We start from the raw sequence: 27,746 nt of genomic DNA on the forward strand, positions 1-27,746 counted from the left end.
GAAGTGATGCCTCTCAGCATGGCAACGTCAATGTTGGAAGGGCAGTACACCACCAGTGTGGTACCAAATCTGCCTGGGCACAGGGACACCTAAGACATGGCCTCACCCAGGACATGTCAATTACTGGTGGAGGCATTAATGGGGCATGTCTACTTGCAGGGTTGAGCCCACCTTTGCACATTGCAGTTACACAGACCATTTGCATGTATGCTGTTGATTGTGTACTTGAATCTCAATGCCAAGTCAATGTTTGTGAAATGGACAGGCCACACTTGAGGTGAACAGTAACAGGACCCCATTCCTTCCCCCATATAGGTGATGCCGGCTATCCCCTGAAGAGGTGGCTCCTCACACCTGTACGGAACCCACGGAACAGGCACGAAGAGGAATACAATCGTGCACACACCCGTACCCGCATCGTGATCGAGCAGACTTTTGGACTTTTGAAGTCACGGGTTAGGTGCATTAGCAGGTCTGGTGGCGCTCTCCTTATGGCCATGACAAGGTGGCCAAGATCACCATGGCATGTGTCATGCTGCACAATATGTGTATCAGACCGAATGTGCCACTGCCCCCTGACGTTGAAATGGAGGCACCTAATGAGGATGATGATGGTGATGAGGATGGAGGTGAAAGGGATGCAGGTCATGCAAGAGGGGATGGCCAGGAGGGACGTGCTGTGAGACAGCATCTGATCAACCAAATATTCTGAGTAACATGTTCTCGTACTGTCACCTGGATATGGCTAGTAATGCACTGGTGTCTGTTTGTGTGCTCACAATGGACCCTGGCGTCAATAAAGTACACATACACAATGAAGAAGTCCAGGCCTGTGTTTTGCTCAAACACCAATGTATTAATGAACTTAAACAGGAAAATGTGAATGTCCCCAAACATCCCACCACCCTTCCCCCCCACCCCCCACAACAGTCCATCACACCCTTCCCCCACTCCCCACAACAGTCCCTCATTTGTCTTCCACAATGTATGTGTCCAGGCATGCACGCGGAAGCATGAACATTAACTCCCTATTGGTCATTGCCAAAACCAGCATTGGGAGGCTGCCTAGAGCTGCGCCTGGTGGTGCGTGCGGAGTGTCGGGGTGGGCTTGACTGCCGCGAACTGGCGGACGAAGAAGGGGCAGACTGTCCAGGTGGTGGTGGTGGTGGGAATTGCCGGACCATAGCATCCGCAATACGTGTGAGGACCTCACGATCTCGGATGAGCTCCCCACACAGCCTGTCTGTGCATGCCTCCATCCCCTCCCTGGACTGCCTGGATGTCTCTGCAATCTCCTCCCTGAGATGGGCAGTCTCCTCCACGTGCTGCCCAACCAGCACAGTGAGACCCTGTTGCCGCTGGCTGATGCTGGCCAGGTCAAGGGCAGTGTCGGACTCTGGTGGTGTGGCTGGTGTGCATTGTGGTGCAGGCAGGTGAACAGATGGAGGCACCGGTGGGCTACTGAAAGCTCCCATGGTCTCATCACCAGTGACGTTGGAGCCAGGTGTGTGTGGTGGTGATGGCTGGGGTGTTCCAGGGGGGCTTGGAGTGTGCATGCCCAGGTTGAATTCTGTTGGGTCCTCCACATCAGATAATGGAGCAGTGGCTGCCGCCTCTCCTGCCGAACTGGCTGCAGCTGATGGTGGTCCCTCGGTGGCTGTGATCGGTGGTGGTGAGTGGACCTCCGGAGGTGGGGCAGTTGGCTTTGGTGTGGCCTTGGCAGTGGTGCTCGACCGATGTTTGAGGCTCTGCAAATGGAGCCTTGTGCCTTTTCCCCTGGATGTTGGGGGGGTGTCCTCTGTGGGCTGTGGCCTTTTTTTCTTCTGCGCAGGGGGTGCCTGGGATGCATTCCCACCATCGCCACTGTCTGTATGTGACCCTGTCGGGGACAAGAAGGGGGATGGCATTGGTTACTGTTCGATGTACTTAATGCAGGATACATCATCAATGCAGTTGTGGGCATTTGGACTTCATTGTGAAGCATGCAGGTGATGTGTCAGTTCAGTGGCTCATCCATGCAGTGTTGTGTGTGGCACTTGGCTCTGTTGATGTGTGCATGTGTGTGTGTTTGGGTCTGGCACTGACATGGGCAGGGTGTGATGCATGTGTGGCTGTTTGGCCATCCCTGAGGTGATTCTGGGCTGACATTTGCGGGGACCAGTAGATTCACATTGCATGCTTTCATTGGTACACTTACCTCCATCCGAAGTGCCTGCCACGCCATGCTCCATCCTCCCGACTCCCTTGATGCATTCAACTCCTATGAGGTTGGCACATGTCTCCTCCCATTCTTTTAGTTTGATTGGCGACCCCGATCCACCGGCTGTGGCAATGTTGTGATTTTCTGCCAAGATCATTCTGACCCGGAGTCTAAGGTCATCCCATCTTTTCCGGCACTCACGTACAGTGCGGGTGCTGGTGCCCACAGCACTTACTTTCAGTGCCACCTCCTCCCAGATTGCTTTTTTTTGGAGGAGTGTCTCCCGCCGCATGTTGTTTACGAAGACCACTGCAGCATTTTCAGATAGGGTCTGTGTCAGCATTAGTAGCTCTTCAGTCGAAAACTTTTCTTTCCGCTGGCGGTCAGTTGTTTTTTTGAGAGCCTTGGGCATGGTAAGGGTGTTCCAGATATTTTCCAACAGCAAAGTCCTACAAACAGGTCCAGGGGGCAGAGGATGGCAATGGATTGTGTTTTTAAAGATGGCCGCTGTGCTCTTTCCCGTTCCTGTGCGATGACGCTGTTTCCGGTTCCGCTATTTAACGGTGACCGCTATTAGCGGTGACCGCAATTTGCATGCTGTGTCAAGGTGGAGGTGCTATCTGCACTGTCGTCGAAGCCGGTAAGGGACTATTGGGGGAGTTTAGCGGCATGGCAGTTGGGGCATTACCGGCATGGCGCGATGCTCGTGTCCGCGTACTCGTAATGGTACGCTATTAGCGCCCTCATGCGAGGGCAGACACTTTAAGGGTGCCATGCCGGTAATTTGCGATTTTTAGCGCGCAACGTGTAATGAGGCCCAATGACTTCACTAAAATTCCAGCATGCCTCGATTGAGTACAGTTTTGGAAGGCTTCCTAGCTTCTGTGTAGATCTATTTCAGCAATCATATTTCTTTCTGCATTGAATCAGGCATGCCTGGTTGCCCTCCACATGTAGGCCTCCACAGTAAGATGTAAATGTGCAAAGGCCACTGGCGCATGTTCATAGTGCACATTGGCAAGACATATTCCTTTGCCGGTTATTTCAATATTGGCCTACACTGTGGCACATAAACCTTTGGTCTATTGCAATGTGCAGCCACTTATCATGATTCCTACTTTCCAGCAGTTTAGATTTCATTTATTTTATTTCTTTATTGGTTATTTGTAAAGCGGCTATACATCAAATGGTGTTTCAAGGTGCCACTAGACCTAAATGGGGGTACAGGGAAGAAACAAACAATAACGGTCTTACTAGGCCATGTGAAATTCAGATCATGCAAGTGCAGTAACAAGAAGTGCAGTGGAGAGGGAGTGGGGAGGGGAGGAGGTGTAGGTTGGGGCGGAAGGGAAAATGCGAGGGTTGGAGGGAGGTGCAGGGCAAGAACAGGTATACAAGTGCAGGGGGGGAGGAAGAGGGCCAATTGGGCTAGGCAAGTGCTAAGGGTAGGCCAGGTGGGCAAGTGCCAGGGGAAGCAGGGAATGAGGACCACATACTAAGCATGAGGACGGGGGCGGACCAGGCTCTGTAGGGATGCACACTCTACCACGCTTGTCAGGGGAAAGGGGCCCGCAAGGGCAAGCGCAGGTTGTGGGTGGGGGACAGGAAGGCAGGGTGCTGGGGTAACTGGCCGAGGAGGGCCTGGTGCCCTGTGGAGCTCGGAAGGGACCAGGCAGCCAGTCAGTGAAAGAGGGTGGCATTAGCTGGGGTGAGGAGAGGGAATACAGAAAAGAAAAGAAAAGGTGAATACCCTCATGTCTCTTGAATGCATTTTGCCGTACACAATCTTCTCAAGTGCTGTGTGAGGAGGGGAGCCTGGAACTAACCACCCTTCCTTACGCTGTGCTCCTTGCTTAATGGTCCATTTGCACAATTGTGGAAATGTTCGTTTTCTTCCCAAGACTGTATATTGGAACAATGGTGCATTAATGAACGCCATTTTTCAAGCAGAATATCAACAGATCCATCACAAGTTTTTGAGCTCCACCAAAAATGGTTGCTGATAGACTGTGACCAATTTCAAATGTTTTCCGTAGCCTTTTTTTCCCAGCAGCTCTAATTCTTTTCAAATTGATTTTGCGACGTGCCATACATCATATTGATGCTTTATGTCTGGAAACTGCATTTTGCTTGGTCTTGGCTATTGAAACGTGCCTTTCAGTGGCTATCGGGCCTACATGCATTTCTCTGGATTGCAGAAGTTGAATGGATTTAATGAAATCATATTTTTCCATAGCAACAGAAGATTTACAATCAGTTACTTGCACGACCAGTGAACTCACTATTTGTTTGGTTTTCATGTCTTGGAAGTGGTAAGTGCAGTATTTAGTAGAAAAACCTGGACTGTCACACTGTCCATCACTGGCAAGCCTGAGCCTTTTGCCAGCGAGAGAATTGTCCATTGACATCTGTTTGAGTGTCCATGACTGGCTAATAGCGGGGAACAAGAAATCCTTCTGATATTTGTAGTATTGGGTTTTTGAAAGGAACTCAAGTCCCACAAAGTTAGATAAACTTGAAATTGTACTGAATGTTGATCCGCCAAACAACAAAGAAGATGAAAAAAGTTAATTTCCAGCAGGCACTTTTAGGTTGAGCAGACCATGAATATGAGTTATGATGGTGTAAACAGCTACCCTTGATCTTCAGGTTGGTGCCTTTGACTACACAAGTAAACTTCATCAATGGCTCCCCACAAATCCTCCAATGCAATTTATGATCACATTTCATCATTTTCTTGATCTCGATCAGACAGCAGTCAAATACAATGTATTTTGATTTGTTTAATAGCCAACCGTCCAGAGGTTTAGTGGTTTTAGATCTGATGGTGGTGGATATGTCCTCACACTAGGAATATTGAAGTCCAAATCACAAGCACAATTGTCAATCAATAGCGAAGATGCTTCAGTTATTTCTGTGTACGATATTTCTGATTTGTCCGCATGTATTTGGGAAACAGGGAACATTGTCTGTTTCTTAGATAGAAATTTTGTAGACAGTGTTTTTTGTGTTAGCGGTTCTGCAAGGAATTCTGAACCATCTTCTGTGTTGCCTGTCTCTTCTGTGTGACTTTGTGTGCTGTAACAATGACCCAGGGTTATTTTCCATGGGTTGCTGCCGACATTCAATTCCAATTCTGGCCACTGGACATCTGCATCACGACACTGAATCTTGCTTAGACCACGCTGAGCCTCAAAATGTAGCTGCTCACAAGTGACAACGGTTTGGCAACCAACATCATTAGTTTGTGTAGTTTTCTGAGTGTTTATGCTCCTCTTCTTCCTAGGCCTCTAATTTAAGAGCAAAAAAACATGCTTAATTTATAGCACACATACATAATATATGAATTACAACATGAAAATGCAATAACAATGAAATAAGTCCTAAACAACTTAATGTTTAATAAAACCTTTATGTTATGAACCCCTGTTTTCTGAATTTTCCTTGAAACAGTCAAATTGGATTTACCGACCACCAGACCAAGCCGAAAAACAGCATTTTGGAATGGTATGAACCTTCATATTTGCTCTTCCACTTAAAGAATCATATACGCATATATACAAATATAACAAAATGTCACTATGGAAACCACTAAAACATATTAAATATTACATCACAGTTAAAATGGATGATAACTGATATTTTACAATATCTTATGTATACCTCTTGTCCATGTGTCTCTTCCATTTCGACCGCTTCAGTACTACATTCCTTTTTTTTTTTTTTTTTTTTATTTTGGTTGGCTGAATAAATTCAACCTTTCAAAAAAGTTCTTCATTACAAAATACATTAATCTTTCCCAATTTTGCAATTTTACAATTTTACAATTTTTCATAAAACATTTTTACATAAATTGATTTATCGATTTTACAATTTTTCAAGCTTTCTATAGCCTATGTGCATGTTTGATTGATTGATTTAATTTTGCAGATTTGATTCAGAAGTAATAAACAATGTTTTGTTCACAAGAACAAGGTTTTGTTCACAAGAACAATTGACAAATAATGTTAAAAGTTGAAAACTAAAATGAATAAATAAAACCCGCATATCCTGAAGTTTAAAATACATTTGTCAATTGGCCATAAACGATAAATTGCGAGGTAATATCGTTTTTATAAATTGCGTTAAAGCGATGTGAATAGCAGTGCGATTGCTTGTCATTAATATAGTCCATATTTCATATGATGAGCGATCACAGTATAATTGTAATACATTACTAAAGAAATGTTTTCGTATACCACTCAAAGCCGGGCAATCCACTACTAGGTGAGCTAAGCACTCTACTTGCGTAGCATCTTTACAGAAACGACAAGATGTTTCAGTTTTTAGGATTACACCTCTTCGTGCTAGAATTTGATTTGTGGCCTGTAAATTCAAACGCAATCTTAACATTTCAGAACGAACATGGTGTGATGGAGACTTTAAAAGATAGTAGGCCATTTGTTTGAGCTTCTTGTGAGGGAACAAATTTCGATCAAAATCTACATATTTTTTACATTGTTCTTGTGTTACGTTCCAATCATGCCAATACAATTTTTTTTTGCTAAAACAGGATTCTTGATTAGCAAGTCAATTGAAACATTTGCACTGGCTAGAGCAGTAATGATTTCTCTTGTCCACTTTTTAGGGAATACATCATTGGATACACAAATATATATTGCAATTGAACCCAGCATATTCTTAGTTTGAATACCCAATAGACATTTCCGATAAAAGTTACAAAATTTCCAAAGAATTAGGCCAAACAGGGAGATACTACCAAGTTCGTACCTTAACATACACAAGGGAGTACACACTGGTAAGCACAAAACTGTTTTCCAAAATTTTCCTTCAAGTCGGTCCCAGTAAGTTCTAGATTGAGGTAACAGAGTTTCAACTCCGTAAGATAGAATTGGGACCGCTTTTTGATTGAAAAAGGATACCACATGCACTACAGTGAATTTGCCATACTTATGTAGAATTATTTTGGCTTGTGAAATTAGGGTCATGACTTTGATTTTTACAGAAACATCGTAAATTTGGTTTGTCACAGAGCCAGAAAAAGGTAATCCTAAATATTTGTAACTTGGTACCGTTTGTAAAGGAACTTCGCGAAAAACCACTGACTTCTCACCATTTTTGTGTGCCTTTTTCTTTGACAAATCACTATCTGAGTTTTGTCCACATTGATAGTTAGGTTGTTGGTGTGCGTATAAGTGTCCAATTTGTTCAAAAGGTTCTGTAATCCGCTAGGAGTTTGCGAAATGAGGACAAGATCGTCAGCATACAAGAGCCATATAATTTTCTGAGCTCCTAGTTTGGGAGAATCGGACACTGCTTCTTCAAAGGAGGTCCCAATATCTAGTATAAAAAGGTTAAAGAGAGTGGACGCCAAGATGCACCCCTGTTTTAATCCTCTCATTGTATTAATGTTCGCAGACAACAGCCCATCAAGCGATAGTCTGACTTGCATTGTCGTATTCGAGTGCAATTTTTTGATTATAGTTAACAATGACGGCGGACACCCATAGCTCTGTAATTTCTGAAATAACAAAGATCTATCAATTGAATCAAAGGCTACCCGAAAATCGACAAATGCCATATACAGGGGTTGATTAAGTTCTGCATATTTGGATTTTAACATATTTAATGTGATTAAATTCACTGAAGTGCCTAGCCCTGCAACAAAACCAGTCTGAAATGGGTCTCTCTTAAGGTCATATAGGGTCCAATTATTCAATTCTTGGAGAATAATACGACTGTAAAGTTTGCCAGGAGCGTCTAATAAGGCGATGGGTCTATAGTTCTGTGGCAGACACCGATCACCTTTTTTATGAATTGGCACAATCAAAGAATGAGTCCATGATGCCGGAAGCTCTTGAGATTCATTAATGTGCTCATATATATGATATAGAATTGTTGACCATATTACTGGATGTTCTTTAAACATTTTGTTTGAAAGACCGTCTGGATCAGGCGCCCTAGAGTGACTTATTTTATTGATAAAATATAAGATGTCGGATTTATCAATATTAATATGAAATCGTTTGTGAGGGGTGGTACTTACAGGTAATTTGCAGTCAGGCGGATTGGCATAGATTTTGGAAAAATAACCAATCCAGCTTGCTTCTGGTACACTCTGCGTTTGTGACTTTATTTGCACCGGGGAGACGGCACTGGTCAGGGCTTTCCAGATTTGGGCAGTATTGCTATCACGAATATATCGTAACATTAATTCACCATCCTGTTGAAATAATTTACTTCGATGGTTCCTCCGCCAGTTCCTATATGATGTTTTGATTTGTGTCAATGCAGAACGCCTAATACTCAAAGGAAGTTTCATGGCTTCTCTTTTTTTAAGGCGAAATTCAGTTTTCTTACTTTTGGTCTCCAGGTCAAACACATGTGATCTTCTAAAGATGTGTTTTTTCTGTACCCTGTTATCTGAGAAATGATGTATTAGATCATGATAGAGAACTGGGGTGCGAGGTGTGTTATTCCGTGAGTGACAAAAGGCAGCTTGCAGGGAAGTATTGAAGTTATTTAATTTGTTTTCAGTCCAAATAATACGATTCAGCTGATTGGAGACGGTTAGTTGACCCAAATTCACCATCATGCTACGGTTGGTTTTCGTCGCTATTGAAGCCCACTGTAACGTGAGCATTCGATGATCACTATTTGGGTTTGTTACAATGTTAAAAGAGTGAATTTATGAAAAAAGTCTATCATCAACATAAATGTAATCAATTGTGGCTTTTGCGCTGCCCTGTTGCCACGTATGAGACAGCTCGCTTTTGTCAAATTTACTCTCATTCATCATACAAAATCCTCTCGTAAGCATAAGTTGTTCCCACAATTTACAATTTGAATCCCCCGATCTGTTCATCGAGGGGAGGCAGTGAAGATTTAAATCGCCAGCGACAACTATATGCTGTATTTCCGGAACAAGCATGATAAAATCCAGCATGGAAACAACATCACCCAAAAACCTCCGATTATTAATGCTTTTGTGGTTCCAGTAAAGATTAACTATAGCGTACAAGGTTGAGTCAATTGACATAACAGTTAATTGCGTAAATGAGTTAGGGGTATGCGAATATAACATGCTGATATTAGAGCTTAACTTAGTTGCTGTGATAAGGCCAGCCATCGGACGGCCTCTCTTTCCTTGAAGAGCTGGCAGAAAGTGAATTTCATGGTTATTCCATAAGGGAGCAGTTGTTAACCATGTCTCTTGTAAAAGAATCACATCGTGATTATTTAAGATGTTTTGTGTGTTATTAACCAAATGATTAAAACCACGAGTGTTCCAAGAGGCCAATGAGATGTATCTTTCCTTCTCCGCCTTGTACACAAGTTAACTCTTGGAATCGCAATTACAGCAGCATTTGGAAGCTTCTGTTATTGCATCTCTATCTGTGTACACAATACCCTTATTAAGTTCCCTTATGACAGAATCAGTCCACATTCGAGCACTAAGAGAACCATTAGATGAATTTGTTGGGCCCAGAAGTAGTATAAAGCCCAGTGACAAAAGTTGGTTTTTTGCTTCCCAGATGAGATTTCTGACGACACTTGACGTCAGCCATAGGCATGCCGTACTTACTGTATTGTCATTGAAAAACTCAACCTGTGCTATGTCTGCAGAGCCAATGTCTTGCAATAGCGGAATATCGGAGAACACCTGTAGTATGCTTTGTCGATTTAGCACATATTGCGGATATGGGGCTGGCCGGCATCCTAGTTCTAGTGCAATATTGTTATCCTTTGCTACTTTGGATTTCAAAATTGATTTACCTGGAAGGTTATTAGAAGTATTTTGTGCAACTGTGGGAGTTTGTTTAACCACAGAAGAGCGCAAAGTTTTTAACATGGTAACAATTTCATCATCGTGGGAAGCCAAAGGAGAAAGCGACTCTATTACTTCTTTGTTTTTATCGCATTTGAATGAGACTGAAGGTTTCGATAATGAATATTGAGTTTGAGAATGATCAGTTTTCTGTGATTCAAGTAAGGGGGCTTTGAGTCTCGGTGCTACAATAAGTCTGCTCATGTAAGCATCAACTTCTTTTCTGATTTCAGCACGACAGCTAACAAGCGTTTCTTGTTCATGTTCATCTTCATTCACTAAAGAGGGTTGAAAAACGCGTGCTACATTTGTTTTAGATTTCTTAGTGCATGATAATTTAGCTCTTTTGGCAGAGGATAAATTCGCACCGGATTCAGTCAAGGCCAATGGATGATGTATTTCCAGGGCAGCTTGTTCTTGTTCATGGCTATTGACTGCTTTGATCAAATTATCTAAGGGCTCATAGGGCGTTGCAGATACTTGTCCTTTAATCACAGAGCCCAATTTATTTTTACGAATTTGGCTTAGTTGTATGTACTTTTTCGTGATAGCACAGGCAGTTTGTTGACTATGTTTATTTGGAATGGTCAGCATATTAAAAAATTGTTTTGAGCTTGTTGGCGCCTGTACTTCATTTTTTTTAACATTTTTAGTTTTTTTGACAGTCTTAAGGTTTTTCCTTTTTTGCTGTATTGTTTTCGCAGATGAATTGGGTTTCAAAGCAGATTGAGTCATCTTTTTGCAAAATATTGTATAGGGCTCTGGAGTTGGTGAGCTGATAGAGTCACGCTCTGTCTCCTTTTCATTAACAGCAACAACCTCTCTAATCACCTGTCCTATATACGGCAAAGAACACAATATGCCGGAGTTGTCTATGGTGATTGGAGACAGTTGGTTCTCTGATTGGGCGATTAAATTTGATACTGCTGGAGTACTATTCGATTCATTTGCAGACATAATAATTGGAGCCATGACTGTTGTCATAGTGGCAACAGTAGCCATTTTGGTTGGCATTGAGGACAACTCAATTGGACTGTTCGGCGGAACATGAGGCTCTTTAGTTATCAAGTGCGGAGGAGCTCGCCAAGTTTCTTGCTTAGCCTGCCAGGCTAGAACAGCTAGTAACTGGGCACTTTGTACATCCATTTTCGTGTTCAATGTATTGAACAAAGTAGTAATGGTTTGTAACGTTAAATTCATTGCTCCTAAGGTTAGTTCAATTACATTTGGTACATTTGATGGAGTTTGAACCTTTTGCATAGGTGAACACTGTCGAGGAGTGGGAAATAAAAAAGAGGAGGTAAGATTTGATTTCGTATAGCCTCCATTTGAATACAACTTGGGGGAAAAGGAAAGATTAGCAAGTGACTCTTGCATTGTAAAATCCGAGCCAGGAGAGGGTAGATCAATCACTGCTACATCCCCCAGCGTTTTGGCTAAGGCAGGGCTAGCTTTGGTAGCGGAAAGTAGCGCCAATGATTCTCCTCTTAATACGGTGCTGTCCGATAGAGAGACATGCAGAGTAGAGCCACAGCCCGCCTGGTTGTGGTTTGCTGTCTTTGGGTCCTTAGAGTTTTTTAAAGAAGCACTTTGCATAACGCAATCAGGGTAAAAAAAGCGTATATCTTTGGTACTCAGATTTGGTTTCAATGCGTTAGCGACAGAAGTCACAACGCGCTTTTTTAGTTTAGAGTTCTTTGGTACTTCTGTATTGGCTGTACAAGGAGTAGATACACAAGGCACTGCCCCAGTTGATTTACCAGTGAAGTTTAGGGACGGCCCTTGGATCGGGGGCATTCCCGTGCGAAGTGTGTATAAATTACGTTTCATGATGTTATAGTTTAATAACAACTGATTGCCCGTACCCACCAAGGACTTTGAAGAAATAATCCACCAATTTGCACTTCCACCAATTTGGCGACGCGCAGACTCTCTCTTATTAGGTAAACAACAATCAGTGTTTACTAGCGATAGACCCCCGGCCCTCGCTTTGCTCGCGACGCCGCGGCGAAGCGGCAAAGCGGGACTTTCTCGGGACTTCGCCGGTGCGCGCGCGCAGTGCGCGCGCGGTTCTTCTTAAATAGGCACGCCCACACAGAGGGCTGCAAAGCCTAAATATAAAAAACGCAATATAAATATGTATGTATATAATGGGTTAACAAGTTAATAACAATACTCTGCTGATCCTGAGGGCTTCACCTTATGGGAACTGTAGTTGTTTTCAGTTCTTCACGAACAATACTTCTCAGGGAAATGGCAGAGAGCAGAGAGCAGCGGCAAAGCGGGACTTTCTCGGGACTTCGCCGGTGCATTCCATGTACATAACAAATTCAAAGAACATTGAATAATTTGTTAAACAGTGTAATGTTAAAATCTTTGATCTCACAAAGTACTTCTTGAGAAAGTTGATGTAATGATGGACAACCTTACTATATCAGTTAAACTGTGTAAAAAAGATATGCTTAGTCGTCTGATAAATTTGTTTTAATTAGTACTAACATAAAGTCAAACACTGTGTACATGTAACATTTTAAAAATACATATTTGAAAAATGTACCTGATAACCTTCAAAGATGTTGCAGGGAGTTGGTGCGAGATCATCCTGCAAAACATATTGATTCAATTTTGGCCCTTCTAATGCGTTGCAACATTATTTTGTTTCAGCTATTCCATTTTTTGCTAAGCAGCTAATGTTTATGAACAAAAACATATACCAATCAAATAGAGAAAAGGCCTATGTTATTCAGTGATAAAGTACATTTTTCTGAAGGTTTATTTTCATTGTTGGAGGTGTTTCTGTGATAAATACATCAAGGTTGTTGATCTAATGCTTTGTAATTTGATGACAGTATTGCAAATTATCAAAAAATTAACTTAGCTTAAATGTAAAAAAGATATTGGGCCTCATTTCAAGTATTCTAGTCCGGAAATAGCGGCGCCGGTCGCTCCATTCTGGCTCCTTTTTCTAGACTGGCATACTCTGAGTTGCGATGCCGCTAACACCGTCACCGCAAATTACTTACCGTATCCAGCAACACTGTGAAAGGAATTTGTGCCAAAACGTGTCGGCCATGCCTGAGACACTGGCATAGCGGTAGTATGTGCACACTCCCAGGTGTGCAAAAACAGGCCCCAGGTGGCCCAGATCAGCCCAGGTGGCCACAATGAGCACTGCAAGAGCAAAAAAGGACCACTCCCACCCCCCATACCCCTTCCAACACTACCATGCTTGCAGCAGCAGTATCAGTAATGGGGTTGGAGGCCCTGCATGCAGGGATACAACTTGAAGAGGCAGAGGATGCGGCGGAGGCGCAGGAGAAGGAAGGAGAAGGAAGGCCATCATGGCCATGCAAAACAACAATGGCCAGCAGTTTGCAGCCACAGGCAGCCACCCATACCACGCATAAGGGCCAGACCCTTCAACCTGAGCCAAACCCAGATCCACACACTGTACCAGCTAAACAGGACATCCATAATGGACCTAATCCATGATGACCTTGTCAGCCTCATCCAGATCTGTACCGCCATCCCCCTCCTTGCTAAAGGTAGTGCCTGTGCTACATTTCCTTGCCACTGGCACCTACCAACACACTGTGGGAGAACTGCATGTGCTGTTGAAACCCTGTTTTTCACGGGACCTCTTTCAGGTTATTGATGCACTCCTGCGGCGCGTGTCAGATCACATAGGCCTACTCAGAACACCTGACCAGGTCAATGGCACAAAAATTCCATGTGTGCAATACAATGTCCAACACACAAATAGCATGCCTGAGTTGAAGGGCTTAACTGGCATGTGTCAAATGGCCAGAGAGCATACACATGCAAAATAATATCATAAAATCTGCACTGCAACATGAAATGCACTACAGGTACCAGAATGCATCACACCAATGTCCCAAATCCCTGCAAAATCACCAGCCCACACCACCTGCACCACAAATTAATCATTCTCATGCAGAACAGCACAGCACCCCACCTCCAAACCACTAGCGTCCCGCACACCAAGTAGCCAGGTCCCCTGCGGGTTTCAAGTGCACATACACATATGCATGTGACCAAAACAGAATGGCAATAAAATAGCCTGACATATCAATAGATGGCTGATATGCCCATCATAGGACATGCAAATCAAAAACAAAATAATAACACACATTAGTCTTATTTGTGTGTGTCGTGGTGAAAGGGTCATAGGTCAAGGTGGGTGTAAATAGGCCATGGAAAAACGACTGCAAACCACACATCCACCACGATTATTGACAAAACATATTGGCTGGTTGGCAATCATTAGGCTGTCATCGCCTTTCCCATCCAATCAATTCCTCCTATGCTACCCCTCTGTGTATATATATCCACATCCATCATTTTCCCAGAATCATTGATGCTCGGCAACCAATCCCATGCAGCACATCCTGTACATCAAAATGCAAGTACGCCTTCACGCACAAAATTAATCCCAAATTAGTAGCCAATCTTTTTTCACGTAGATAAACGACCTGTGACAGCTCTGCCTACCAGGTCTGGGGCCCCTGGCAGGGTCTGCTGTGTAGGCCACACCGACTGTGTCAGGCAGATTACTATTTTGCAGGCCCAGAAGCATACCACCTGGTAATGGCATCAGCACACTTACACCCGGACAAGCCAAATTTGCCATTTGCAAGTGTCATTACATTGACATTGATCAGTGCAGACATAAATCCGTAAGATTACCCTGATTCTACACAAAAATGTCCATACAATGGATGAATATGCATTCACACTGACAATGTGCATGGTAACATTCTCAACTATAACATATGCTTCATCTTCAGCAATTTGCATGTAAAAAACTACATTGGTTAGTGAACAATATACAGACTGTACCAACGTGATACAGGCCCCACAAAATCTTTTGGCCCTTTCTGTTGCTCCCGTGGAGATGATGCTGGAAACCCCTTGATGCCATGGCTGATGACCCTGTGAGGCAACCACAGACCCAGCACGAACAGGGATACAACCGTGCTCACATCAGGACTCGTTGTACGATTGAGCAGACACTTAGCCTGTTAAAGGCAAGGTTCTGCTGCCTCAGCAGATCGGGGGCTAGGCAGGGGCACTAATGTACAGCCCTGTGAAGGTGGGCAAGATAGTCCTGGCCTGTGCAATGTTACACAACATATGTATCAGGCGCAACATACCACTGCCTCCGGAATTGGACATAAGAATGACAGTGATGAGGAACTGCCATTGGTACATCGCAGGGATGCCATGGATGGCCGTGAGGTACGGAATGCACTGATTACCCACTATTTCTGAGAGCATCACACAAGCACATGGCCTAGGACAGCTAACGCACTCAGCACTGTACATGGAATGATTCACTCAGTCACATTAAAAATGAATGTCCACTCATGATTTCAATGCCACACCAAGGGTAATGTATATAATTGAATGAATAACAAATATGGAACTACACCAACTACCAAAACTATCCCTCCCCACTGCCCCTCCCCGACTATCTCTCCCCACGCACCCTCCCCAATTGTCCCTCCACAACTCCTCAAATGTCATACAAGTAGTCCTTGCAGAAGTCACATACAGGGCACATGTCTGTTCTGGGACTATTTGCGTCCTCTTTTAGTATCTGGCGTGCGACTGTGTGCATAGGTGGACAGGAGCATTGAACGTCACCTTGGGCTGCTGGGCACAGAAACTAGCAGGCATAGAACTTGTATATGGTGTGTGGGCCTGTTCCGTGGGCTGTCTGTTGAAGAAAGCCTGACGTCACACTGCCATTGTCTCACAATGGAGGACATGACACTATTGCCCTTGTGTACCCTCCTGACCATCTGTAAAATGGCAGTAGTGCAAGAGCCAAGGGCACATGCATTTTGACTCCCATCCCCTGGACACTCTCCTGCATCAACTGTGCCTCCTGGAGGTGCTGCTGCACTAGGGCAGTCAAAGCATCCTGGTGTTCCTTGATGCGCCGGAGTCTGCCTTCCATTTCCCTGACACTGGGGAAGGGTAGGCGTTGTGGGTTCATTGGGTCCCTGGGGCTGAAAACCAATGGCTCATAGGGGCTTTGGTCGCTGGTCTCCCATGGGTCCACTCCACCATTGTCAACTATATCCTCTGCACTTGATAGATGTGCATGTGCATGTGGCTGCTCTGCTGGTGGTGGTGGTACTACGGCAGCTGGGGCTGCTGGGATGGGCGCAGCTGGGATGATAGGTGCTACCGGGATGGGCGCAGCTGAGATGATAGGTGCTGCCGGGATGGCCATAGCTGGGATGATAGGTGCTGCCAGGATGGGCGCAGCTGGAATGATAGGTGCTGCCGGGATGAGAGCAGCTCCGATGATAGGTGCTGCCAGGATGGGTGCAGCTGGGATGATAGGTGCTGCCGGGATGGGTGCAGCTGCGATGATAGGTGCTGCCGGGATGGGCGCAGCTGGGATTATAGGTGCTGCCGGGATGGGTGCAGCTGTGCTGGCAATGGCAGTTGTCCCAATGAAGGCTGTGGTGTCCTGGGTGGTGGTGGTCGTCTGTGGTGTCCTGCAGCAGCTGTTGCCCCTTGAGGTGCTTGGCTGGGCCACTTCATTGTCAGATGATGTGCCTGAGGGAGTCAGAAAGGCAGGTTGTCAGTGAACAGTGTGGATTAATGAGGCAGAGATACGTGCATTATGTTGGTCGTGGCTGTGCTGTGTCGGGGACATGGCGTGGTACATGGCATGGTACACACATGCTTGTGTCATGTGTACTGAGCGGGAGGATGTGTGATGTTTGTACATGGTAGAGTAGTGCGCTGAGGATACTGTTGTGGCGTACTGCCAATTGCTGGGTACGGTGTTAAGGGGGGCCTACACACAGTGGGATGGTGGGGAGAGGTGTGGTATGGATTGGGTCAGTATGGGCCTGCTGCCTGTACCAGTTAGGGGGACATTTGTGCATGTATGCTCAGGGCTCGGGCTGGCCACTGCTGTGACTTTGTGCCAGGGGAAGCACGGCAGGCACACATGCAGTACGCTGTGGCAGGGGGATGTGTGTCTGTGTGGGAGCAGATGCATGTTCAGTTGGCAGTACAGGGTGCCTGTGCTGGGTTCTACATGTATTGCTGGGATGGGTCATATTGTGGTAGCCAGGGTTTATGTCTGTTTATGCACCCAGGTTGTTGGTTTCTTGAGGGGCATGCAGGGTTTTTTTGATGTTGTCGACGATGCAATTGCCATTCATATCATATGTTGGTACAGTGGTTGGTGCTGGGCAGACAGGAAGGTTGACATTACATTGGGGTTACATGTACTCACCGACCTCTTCAGGTGTCCCGGCTTCGGCCTCTGCAGCAACGACCCCTTCAATGGACTCTAGGTGCAGCACACTGCTGCATGTCTCCTCGCAAGGCAGCAGGCGTATTGGAGCTGCAATCCCGCCACCTGTGGCTATGTCCTGTCTCCGCTGGGCCGAGAGGAAGTTGCATACCCTTAGGCGGAGGTCGTCCCACTGCTTGTGGCAGTCTCGCACTGTGTGGGGGGTTGTGCCAACTGCTGACACCTTCTGGGCCACCTCCTCCCAGATGCTTTTCTTGCACAGCTGGGTCTGCCTGCGCTGGTCGTTGCTGAAGAGCTCTGAAGCATGGTGGACAATGGTGTCTGCCAGCATGTTCAGCTCGGCACAGAGAAGCATGGCTTCTGCTTTCGGGTCTCACAGACTCTAGATGTCATGCTGACAGTGGAGTTTGTCTGGTCTGGAGGGGTGGATGTCACATGTGCTTTGAGGATTGCAATCAATTGTGTTTTTTAACAGCCGCTAGCTGATTGATTTCCTGTTCCGGTGATCACTTTATTCCCAGTCACGGTAATTGTGGGACTGCTGTTTCCGGAGCCTGTGGGTCTGGGACCATGGGGCCGGATTCTGAGGCACCGGCACCGAGGACGATGGTGTTGACAGTTTTGGGGTATTTCGATGGTGTTTCCATGATGTAGGTAACACTGTTTCCGGCATCCTGGAATGTGTGTGCCTGACAACACATAATCATCCGGTGATTCCGGCATCATGGGTTGCTGGAAACTGTGGCACCGGCATGGCTGAAAGTGGGATTACTTACCAGCATACTTGTAATGAGGCCCATTGTTAAACTGTAACTATTAGTATAAATCAATACATTTTCACTTCTCATACCTCATCCTCCAGACTAGTTGCAGTAGAAGAATAGTACATTGTTGAAGTTCCAGGCTCCACCTATATAACAGTAATTGTAATAATAAATATGTAAAAGCAAAATTAAAAAAAATAATTACATGCAAAAGATGGTCGATATTGACAAAGAAGCCTAAAAGCCACTTTGTATCAAAAGCTAAATTATACACAGCAATAATCAATATGTTTTAAGTTGAACTTGAACAAAAACATATTTTGTATAATCACATATGAAGGATTTTTCTAAAAAATGTACTTGAAAGGTGAGTGAGGTTGCTTTTTACCCCGGAATAGTGGTTGATGTAGCATCACAGTCCTTTAATCAATGTATATATTCATACCATTGTTCAATAGAAAATGTACATTAGTATTATAATTTAAACCACATCAAAAATGATAAAAAAAAGGTTTGTGTGCAAGTCGCTTGGCCTCACCATTAGGATGTTGGATGTGTCTGTGGTTTCCTTCATGGTAACGGTCTGTACTTCCATCAGTACGGTCTACGTAAAGACAAACTTGGTCATTTTACAAAAAATTCCCTTTTTTTAAAGGGCGCAATGTGAGTATGTGTTTGGAAAGGCATCCCAGTGCACTGAACTATGTGAGTATCCCTAAAGTAGGGGAAAACAAAGTAATCTAAAGTTAAACGTTTATAAACCACAGTACATCATGTCACGAAGGAAACTTGTGTAATAAAATATCAATGGAATGATTCCCCAAAAACAGAAAACCGCTCATTATGTTACCTGTTCACAGACTATTACAATAATATTGCGTGGTCATTTATAAGACATATTGTACCAGCAAATTTAGTAAATGGTAAAATACATTTAAAAATTCAGCGTCCACTAGTCACCTGGGTCAACATGTGCTGAAATTCATTTGGAACTGCATTGGGAAGTAATTTGCAAAGGAGTCTAGGGCGACGCTTTCTAGTGTACTGTGATTGTTTCTATATATCTTCTGAGAAGTGCATGCTGCAGACACAGAATCAATTGCCCCTCACGTCATCCAAGACATCCTTGGCTCTGCTTTCAAATTCAGATACTGGATTTAAATTCTTTGGAAAAACATGCAGGACTGTACTCTGACTTTTAGCATGGCTGTTATTAGTGCAAACCAAAACTATACAAGAAGACATTGTTGGATTGTCCTTATGATCTGCTAAAGAAATATAAACAAATATTACTATTAAAAAAAGTGTCACAGTGAGTAAACCAAACATCATATTCCTTTGATAATAATACAAAAATGTACTTTATAAAAAATGGCACCTAAAGCAAGCATGCATTGAACACATTTACTACAAAATATTACATTTGGAAACAATCCTCTGTAATGTTATGTGCCAATTACAGAGATAGAAATGCGCAGGATGGTTGATAATGGTGTATACTTTTTAGAATACAATAAAATGAGAATAGGGTGTACATTGAGTATATAGCAATAGAAAGTAGCCTAGCAGAGAACGTTCACAATACAGAAAAGAACAGTGAAATAGTTGACTAAACGTTATTTAGAAGAACATATGAGCCAATTCAGCGAGCAAGGTAAAAAATGGAGAGACGGCGATATACATTGCGGATTTAACAGATGTTTTCTTGGTAACTTCTAAAGTGTTTATAAAGGCTTGTAGAAGTGGGTGTGTATGACAATGTTTGACCTCCTCAATCCCGCCAATCCACCCCACTTGCGAGCGCACGGCCAAAGGTGTGAACTGCCATTGATAACGGAGGGGGATGGATGTGGATGAAGGGAAGCGCAAAAGGACCAGTACACATTCAAAGGACACAGATATATATTGATTGCAGGGGCAGGGTCTTAGGGGAGACTGGAGACACTGGTTCTGAGGTGCCCAGGTGGATAAGGGTCCCCAGGCGAAAGAACCCTTTGAGGTGTACATGGTATTCAGCACCTTGAGCGTTAGCATCCTCCCAGCCCCCTTGCGAGTGCACGCCCACAGGTGCGAACTGTCATGGATAGCAGATGGGGATGGATGTGGATGAGGTGAGCGCATTAGGCTTGGAACACAGTCAATGGACTGTGAGAAACCAGAAGGCATCTTACCCTCTAGTCCTCGAGAGCACACTCTGAGCCAGGCAAAGCACATGAAGGAACAATGTTTTCGCGACGGCAGCTGAACGAGAGAAGAAAGATGGCAAACCGAGCAGGGTGCGCAAGGAGGGAGATACCCTTGATTTTTCCGCAGAAAGCTGTGGCTTTCTAGAATCCTTCATATTAAAAAGCATAAGGCCAGGAAATCAGACTCAAGAATCCTTCATTGTGTGTCGGAGATACCCGGGGCCCTCCTGCATGGCTCAGGGAGGAGCAGCAGCTGCTGTGTTAATGGCGCCAAGGTCAAAGCAGCGCCAGAGAGCTCAACACAGCCAATGAGTTGATGAGACTGATGCAAGACCGGTCTGTGTTGAAGTCAAGGTTGCAAGTGGCAATATTGTATAAAGAGCGCAAGAACAAAGATTGGTAACGCTTGTGATGAAAGACGTGAGGAAAGCCTAATGGCTTATGGATGTTTGAACTTAACAAAGGAAAGATACAATACCTGTGACGGAGTAGTCTGGTACTGCGTGTGTGCTTAACTGAATGGCTCTGTGAGGTATTCAGCTAAGAAGTGACAGAAGCGAAAGTAAAAAGGTGAAACTAATGAATCGAAGTGGTCCTGCGACGGTTTAAGCTAAACCCACTGTACAATCGTAAGTCTTCGGTTTTTCGGTCTGAGCCCGAAGGAGGGGGATCCATGGAACGAGCCCGAATGAGGGAAATGAATTGCGAACCTGTGAATGTGGAAATCCTGATAAATAGAAAGGAACTTTTGTGTCTGTTTGTTAGGTCAGGCCCTCTGCAATGAGAGACTGTCATTGGGAAAGAGACTTTGAGAGAAGGCCCTGATACCTATATTTTGAACTGTTACCTCGTGACCGAGAAGACAGAGTGTGTGCGAAGCTCAAGTGTGCTGCCTTGTCCCGTGCTGAAAACGCGGGGAAGGAAAGCCAACTATTCATCTATCCTGACATATTGTTTCTTCAACACTTTTCTTTTGCATCCATTGTTGCCCAACACCATTTGTATTTAGAAGTAAGTATTGGCAATAGGTTTTTTAGTATAGGCCCTTTAATTTTTACAGAGACTCCACTAGGACTGTGTTATTTTTACTTTGATGGTCGTAGCTTGCTCCCATCATTAGATTTAAGGTTAAATAGACGTTCAGCCAACCCATTGAAGTTCACTAAACACCCTTTATTTAGTTTGGTAAAGTGGATGGCAATGACACTAACAATTATACGGCTGCGGTCGAGGTACTGTCTGTACAAATCCACAGCATTGTCCATGGTCACTGGGGAATTCATCACGAATGGCTCGAACCACACACGCAGGTATTACTCGTCGAACACAAAATCCCAGTCTTCCATGAATCCACCATGTAAATGCACAAGCCTGTACCAGCTGTGCAAGAGATACAGAAATAGTTTACTTGAATGAGCCCAGTAATTGCATTTTTTTGTTTGCACTTCCTTGTAAAATGTAAGGCATTGTTATGCTTTAAAAAGTACCTTTCTTGCAAAGTACTGACAGTACTTGTGATTTCAAGTAGGGATCAATTAAAAATGTGAACGCACATTTCAGCAAAAACAGTTTGGGAGATACTTCCAAGTGAAAGAAATGTAATTTTTCGGACGATAAATTTAAATCTAAAGATGAACACTTTGGTTTCAGATTAGAATCAGTAATTTATTCAATTAACAGAAAAACTATTTTGTCAATGATCCATCGAAGTTATATTGATATAGGGGAACAACATATTATGTTAGCCATCTCGGTTGTCAAACACACAACATATGTAGAGTGAAAGTACTCGTTCCTCGGATTACGAGGGCAAACTGTAGCCTGAAGTTTGTGCATAAGCACCATCATCATTTGCAACACGGATCTTGTAAGGCAGGTGACCTTGGCGTCATTGTAACGAACTCATAGTGGCAAAAATAAAGACAGATACAAGTGATCACAGTTCAAGGGTGTTTATTAAACTGTTTAGATGGGTTCGAAAAATGGCTAATCTAAACCTAAATCTAAGATGTGAGAAAGCTACGACCATTAAATAATAATAAGGCAATCCTAGTGGTATCTCGTCAAATAAAAAGGGCCTATACTAAAACAAAACTATTGCCAATCCTTACAACTGTCATGTCACATGGGAGACCGGAGTCTGCCGCTCCCTTTTCCTCCTGGCGAGTCTACCCGCGCGTTCGTGTCTGGGGACTCGCCAGGGGAGGAGCGTTGGGTGTTGGGCCCAGCGGCCTACGGCGCATGCGCGGGAGACCTCTGTCGCGGTTCCGCGCATGCGCCGTGGACTGGGCTCGCCTCCTTGGAAGGGCTTGCCTTCCAGGCCTCGTTATGGGTTCGCCGGTGCCCGGAGACGAAGCTGCTTGCGTTCCAAGCCTCTCGGGCGCCGGCGACCCATAAAAGAGGCCACGAATCGATGCAAGCCGCGTCTCAACGCGGTTTGCTTCGCTCCGCTTCGTTTGTTCCTGTGCTCCTGTACTTACCTGGGTCCAGTCCTGGGCCAGCCTTCTACCTTCCTGGGACTTGCCCTGGGCCTGTCTGCTTACCCCTAGCAGGGTCCTGCCCTGGGCCTGCCTGTTTACCCTTACCTGGGTCCTGTCCTGGGCCAGCCAATTACTTACCTGAGACCTGCCCTGGGCCTGCCTGCTTACCCCTACCTGAGACCTGCCTTGGGCCTGCCTGCTTACCCCTACCTGGGTCCTGTCCTGGGCCAGCCAATTACTTACCTGGGACCTGCCCTGGGCCTGCCTGCTTATCCCTACTTGGGTCCTGTCCTGGGCCAGCCAATTACTTACCAGGGACCTGCCCTGGGCCTGCCTGCTACTCTTACCTTGGTCCTGTCTTGGGCCTGCCTGCACACTCCTGCTATAATCCCGTCCTGGGCCTGCCAATCACTTACCTGGGTCCTGCCTTGGTCCTGCCAAGCAACTCTTCCGGGTCAACCCTGGGTCCGCTTACTCGGCTCCTTTTAGGGCCAGTCTGCTAGTTATATCTGGTCTCCCTCATTCCTGTCTGGCCTGCTCCTGTCGGACCACCAGCATCTGCCAAGATCTTTTCTTTCTGCGGTATAGACCTGTCTTGCCGCGTCGGACATTTTGACTACTACTGCAGTTCTTGAGCCTTCGGAGTATTGTCATCGGACTTCGTCTTGCCAGCAATCTTCTCCAAGACTTTGGCCTCACCTGTCTGTGCTTGCACATTCCCACTGTCACAGTTATCAGAAGAGTGCCTTCGTGACATTGGGAGTCGGTCCATCCTCCACCCATTTCAAATCATGGGTGGTGGAGAGGCTGGTTCTTCGTGCCACTTGTTCATCTTTTCACGAGCTCCAGACTGGCGACCTCTGCGAGATCGACCTCCAAGACATCAGGTACACGGCCCTCTCGGGCTTCCCAACTTGACAACAACTAAGTTACAAAAATAGTGTGGGATAATGTTCTCAAGAAAAGAAAGAAGCACGGGTTTGGGAAAGCCCTGTTTGGATAAGGGCTGTCTGTGGCTGTGTGGCTGCCAGAATCTTTCTGATGCTGTTAAGAAGTTTTTGAACTTTGGACTTTGAAGAGAAACAATGATTGCTTCACTCCATTTGCTTAGCCCACCTACCCACTACCCACAATCCCATATAATACGAGAACGTGCGCATTTGCGTGCGTGCGTTTGGCAAAGCCCTGTTTGGATAAAGGCTGTCTGTGGCTGACTTGGGCTGGGGAGCGGTAGAAAATGTATACTTTCTCCCCTAGCTGTTGAGTTTTCTTCGATATTCTTTTTATGTGATATATCCACCCCATCTCTGTAAGAGTCTGGTTTTGATCAAACTTTATTTTTTTTAAAAAACAGATTTTATTTTACTCTATTTTCTCCACTGCTTTTGTACATTGTTTTGTTCTAACAATTAGTACATAGATTACGTGTTTATATAATACCTTTTTCATAAAAACCTTATCTATTGCCTCATTTTCTCATTTGCATGCATGGGCCGAGAAATACTGGCTAAAAACAGTTATGCCTTCTAGAATGGCAACATTACAGTTGGTGGAGCGCCTGAAGCGAACTCCTCTAAAAAATACTCATGATTCACGATCTAAAGATGGACTTTCCATCACACGGAGTAAAAGTCATCTATCAACAATGGACACATTTTTATCCCGCAGAAATGGACAACTTAGTTTCGAGTAATGTGTGTGATAAAATACATAATGCCCAAGCTTCGACCAGTATAATTGATATAAATGAGACATCCCCAATCTCATATATTAGTGACATATCTATGGAAAGAATCACAATAATATCTAGCCCTGAACAAACAGCCACTCAACCAATGACATGTAAAAGTCATCATACCGACTCAATTCTGAGTAGAATCATAATACTTTATCAATTTTGACTCCAGCTGATGTACCTGTACCATGCTCGATGGATCTGATGATTGTGGACTCACCTAAGAAGACTAATAACCGTACTGCACAGCCAGAAAAGACAAGTCAGCCGTCTTCTTCTATTCTTACACCTGTGGTTGTCTCACAACCTATGTCACGACCAACTTGTAATTTGCCTGAGATCGAGGAGGTAATTACGGATGTTATGCACCAGGCAGGTCTGTCTCAGTCACCAGATATGTTTGGTAATAACTTGGATATTCCATATCCATTATCTATATCATTTTCTCAATGTACAAATCAAAAAGCACCCATTCCTTGTAAAAACTGCTCTGCTTCTCAACAGATGACAGCCTTATAGGCTGGTCTTTTAGAGCCAACACTAATGGCAATTAACTTAGTTATATCCACCATGTCAAAACTATATGAAACAATGGATACTAAAACACAATTACAAACAATCGTAGTTGAAAAGATACTGAGAAATCGAGAAATATTTAGTTCTGACTTATTTGAAAACAACGCAAGGATAATAGATCTATATTGAGATTGCTTGCAATATAAACATCTCAAACTTGATAGCATCGCAAAAAGAAACCAAGCAACTAACACAAATGTGTATGATGATCATGACATTGAAACAACGACTATTGGCAATGATCGTCAGGGTCAGTCAAATAACCTGACACAAAATACACATGTGATAGATCAGCAGCTCTATGCTGAAGGTCTGTCATGCATAAATGAATCTGCCGTTCCATCTGCGACTGATATTAATGGAACTGGTATTGTGCATAGCTCCAATTTAGATCTGGGAAATGATGAGGCTTCAATCACTCCATTGGCAGCAGCCATAGCGGACCCTATTAAAAAGAAACAAAAAATTACTAATACAAAATCTGTGACTAATACAACGAAGAAAAAGGAAGATATATCCATATTGTGTAAACCAATTGGTACTGCAACATTTTCTGCAAAAACTGCCAGTCATCAAAAGAAAACAACAAATATAAAGACAATAACTGCAACAATCAAGGAATGACTAAAAAGTTCATTCAAAATCTAACAAAAACAAAGAAAACGGTGTAACAAATGCTAGTGCAGCCATCACAAAAAAATATTAAAAAATTGTAAGATCTAATGAAAACTCTAAAACCATTAGAAACCAATTTCACGTATTACAAGATAGGCATGAACCATTAGATGATTTGTTCAATGAAATTTGCCACTCAAATAGAAAGTATAACAAATTTACCTAAACACCTGAGGACTATCCAAGATGATGTGACAAATAAAGTACACATTCAGGAAAGTTGATTGACTACTCTAGAACAAAGAATATCTCAATTAGAGAAGTCAATACATCAACATCTTACTCCTGGAACTGACCACAAATGCCCTGATAATTCATCTGTAGACAATACACAACAACTTAACAAAAAGCATGAGAGATCTTTGTACAATGGCATACAGCCAGTGAAACCATCGAACAATATGACTAAGGTTAGTGGTACACGTAAGTCAGGTCCACAATTCCATACATTGATAATTCAATGTAGATCACATCCAAGTGAGACATATGATCTTAATTGAACATCTATATTAAACATTTTGCAGAAATTCCTAGCCTAGAGGACTTGACATCTATTGATCTAAACCAGGTGGAATTTCTATATGAATATGATTTATTCATTGCAAGATTTTGGATCCAGTCTGGTGTAGTCCTAAATTTGATCTGGCAGGCTAGACGAAAACTATATGATCTGGGGTTTAACCTTACATATGAATCGATGCAGGAAAAAACTGGTGAAACAAGAAAGCATCTGGTGCAGGGGGCACCGTGAAAGGTATAGATCTGGCCATATCCATCTGATTAACAATAAGGAATCCAATCTTGGGACGTTTGATATCATAGCATTGCAAGAAACAGGGACAGTGGAAACACGACCTGCGACAATTATAACATACTTACTATACCTGCCAAACGACAGATTAAGGGGAGACCGATGGCCGGCCTGTTGGTAGCGACCACAATATCAGCCAAACTCTCCTTGACTAAATGTGCTGAACCAAATCCATTTACACGGTTGGCTTGAATTACATATGATAACCAGGTAATAGCGTTAATAAACACTTATTGGAACCATGCTAGCATTTTTGATGATGGTTTTCTATCGGATATGGAATATTTTCTTGATCTGATAGCCTCTGATCCAAACGTAACAGTAATTTTTGTCATGGGGGACCTAAATATACACTGCATGTCTAATGAAAGACATCATCGGACACTTGCCCGAACCAGATGGATCAACCTCTTAAAATCTAGACAACTCTTGATGCTCAATGGTGCGATAGCAGGAGATTGCCCAGCCCAACCGACTTGGCACCATTTGAATCAAAAAGCCATCATTGATTTTATTTACACAGATCGTACCATGTTTACAATAATCAATCAATTCACTATACATTAACAGCAGTATAGTGATCATGATCAATTGACTTTGTCTTGGACATGGACGTGTCAAGCCTCACCTAAATTGAACAAATACATGAACTCAAAGGTGACTATATCTAATGGGAGAAATTGTCTACTGTGGACTTCCAATCAATTACTGTAACGCTCACCTGGTATCCACGGGGACGGCACTCAGCCTGTTCTGACCTCTTACGACCTCGAACCCTTCCCTGGAGTCTACTCGACTGGAGACTGGGCCTGAAACACAGGATTGGTAGAGTTTAACTCCCTATTGTCTCTGTGTGCTTGAACCCCTTCTTCCCAGGGGTCCAACCCTTCCCTTTGATCCACAGCTCATCTTGTTTTCTTAGAAAGTGTGCTCTCCGTCCTGCTTTCAGCGCAGGGGCGCGTTGATTGATGCGGGCTCGTTGCTGCCTAGTTACTTTACCGGCAAGAGTCTGACAGGTAAGTATAATGAGTCTTTTGAACAGTTCTCTAACTTCGTTCCTTTCCTTCCTTAGATGCTGGCCAGCGTCTGGGGATGGCGATGTGCTGCTGAGATGAATAGCGCTGAAGGTGAGTGAGAGCGTGATGCGCGATGCGACCCTTTCGTATTTGTATTGAACTGAGTTCT

Source organism: Ambystoma mexicanum, chromosome 4p (genome assembly GCF_040938575.1).
Source record: "Ambystoma mexicanum isolate Mex_15411 chromosome 4p, UKY_AmexF1_1, whole genome shotgun sequence".
In the NCBI taxonomy this organism is placed as follows: domain Eukaryota; kingdom Metazoa; phylum Chordata; class Amphibia; order Caudata; family Ambystomatidae; genus Ambystoma; species Ambystoma mexicanum.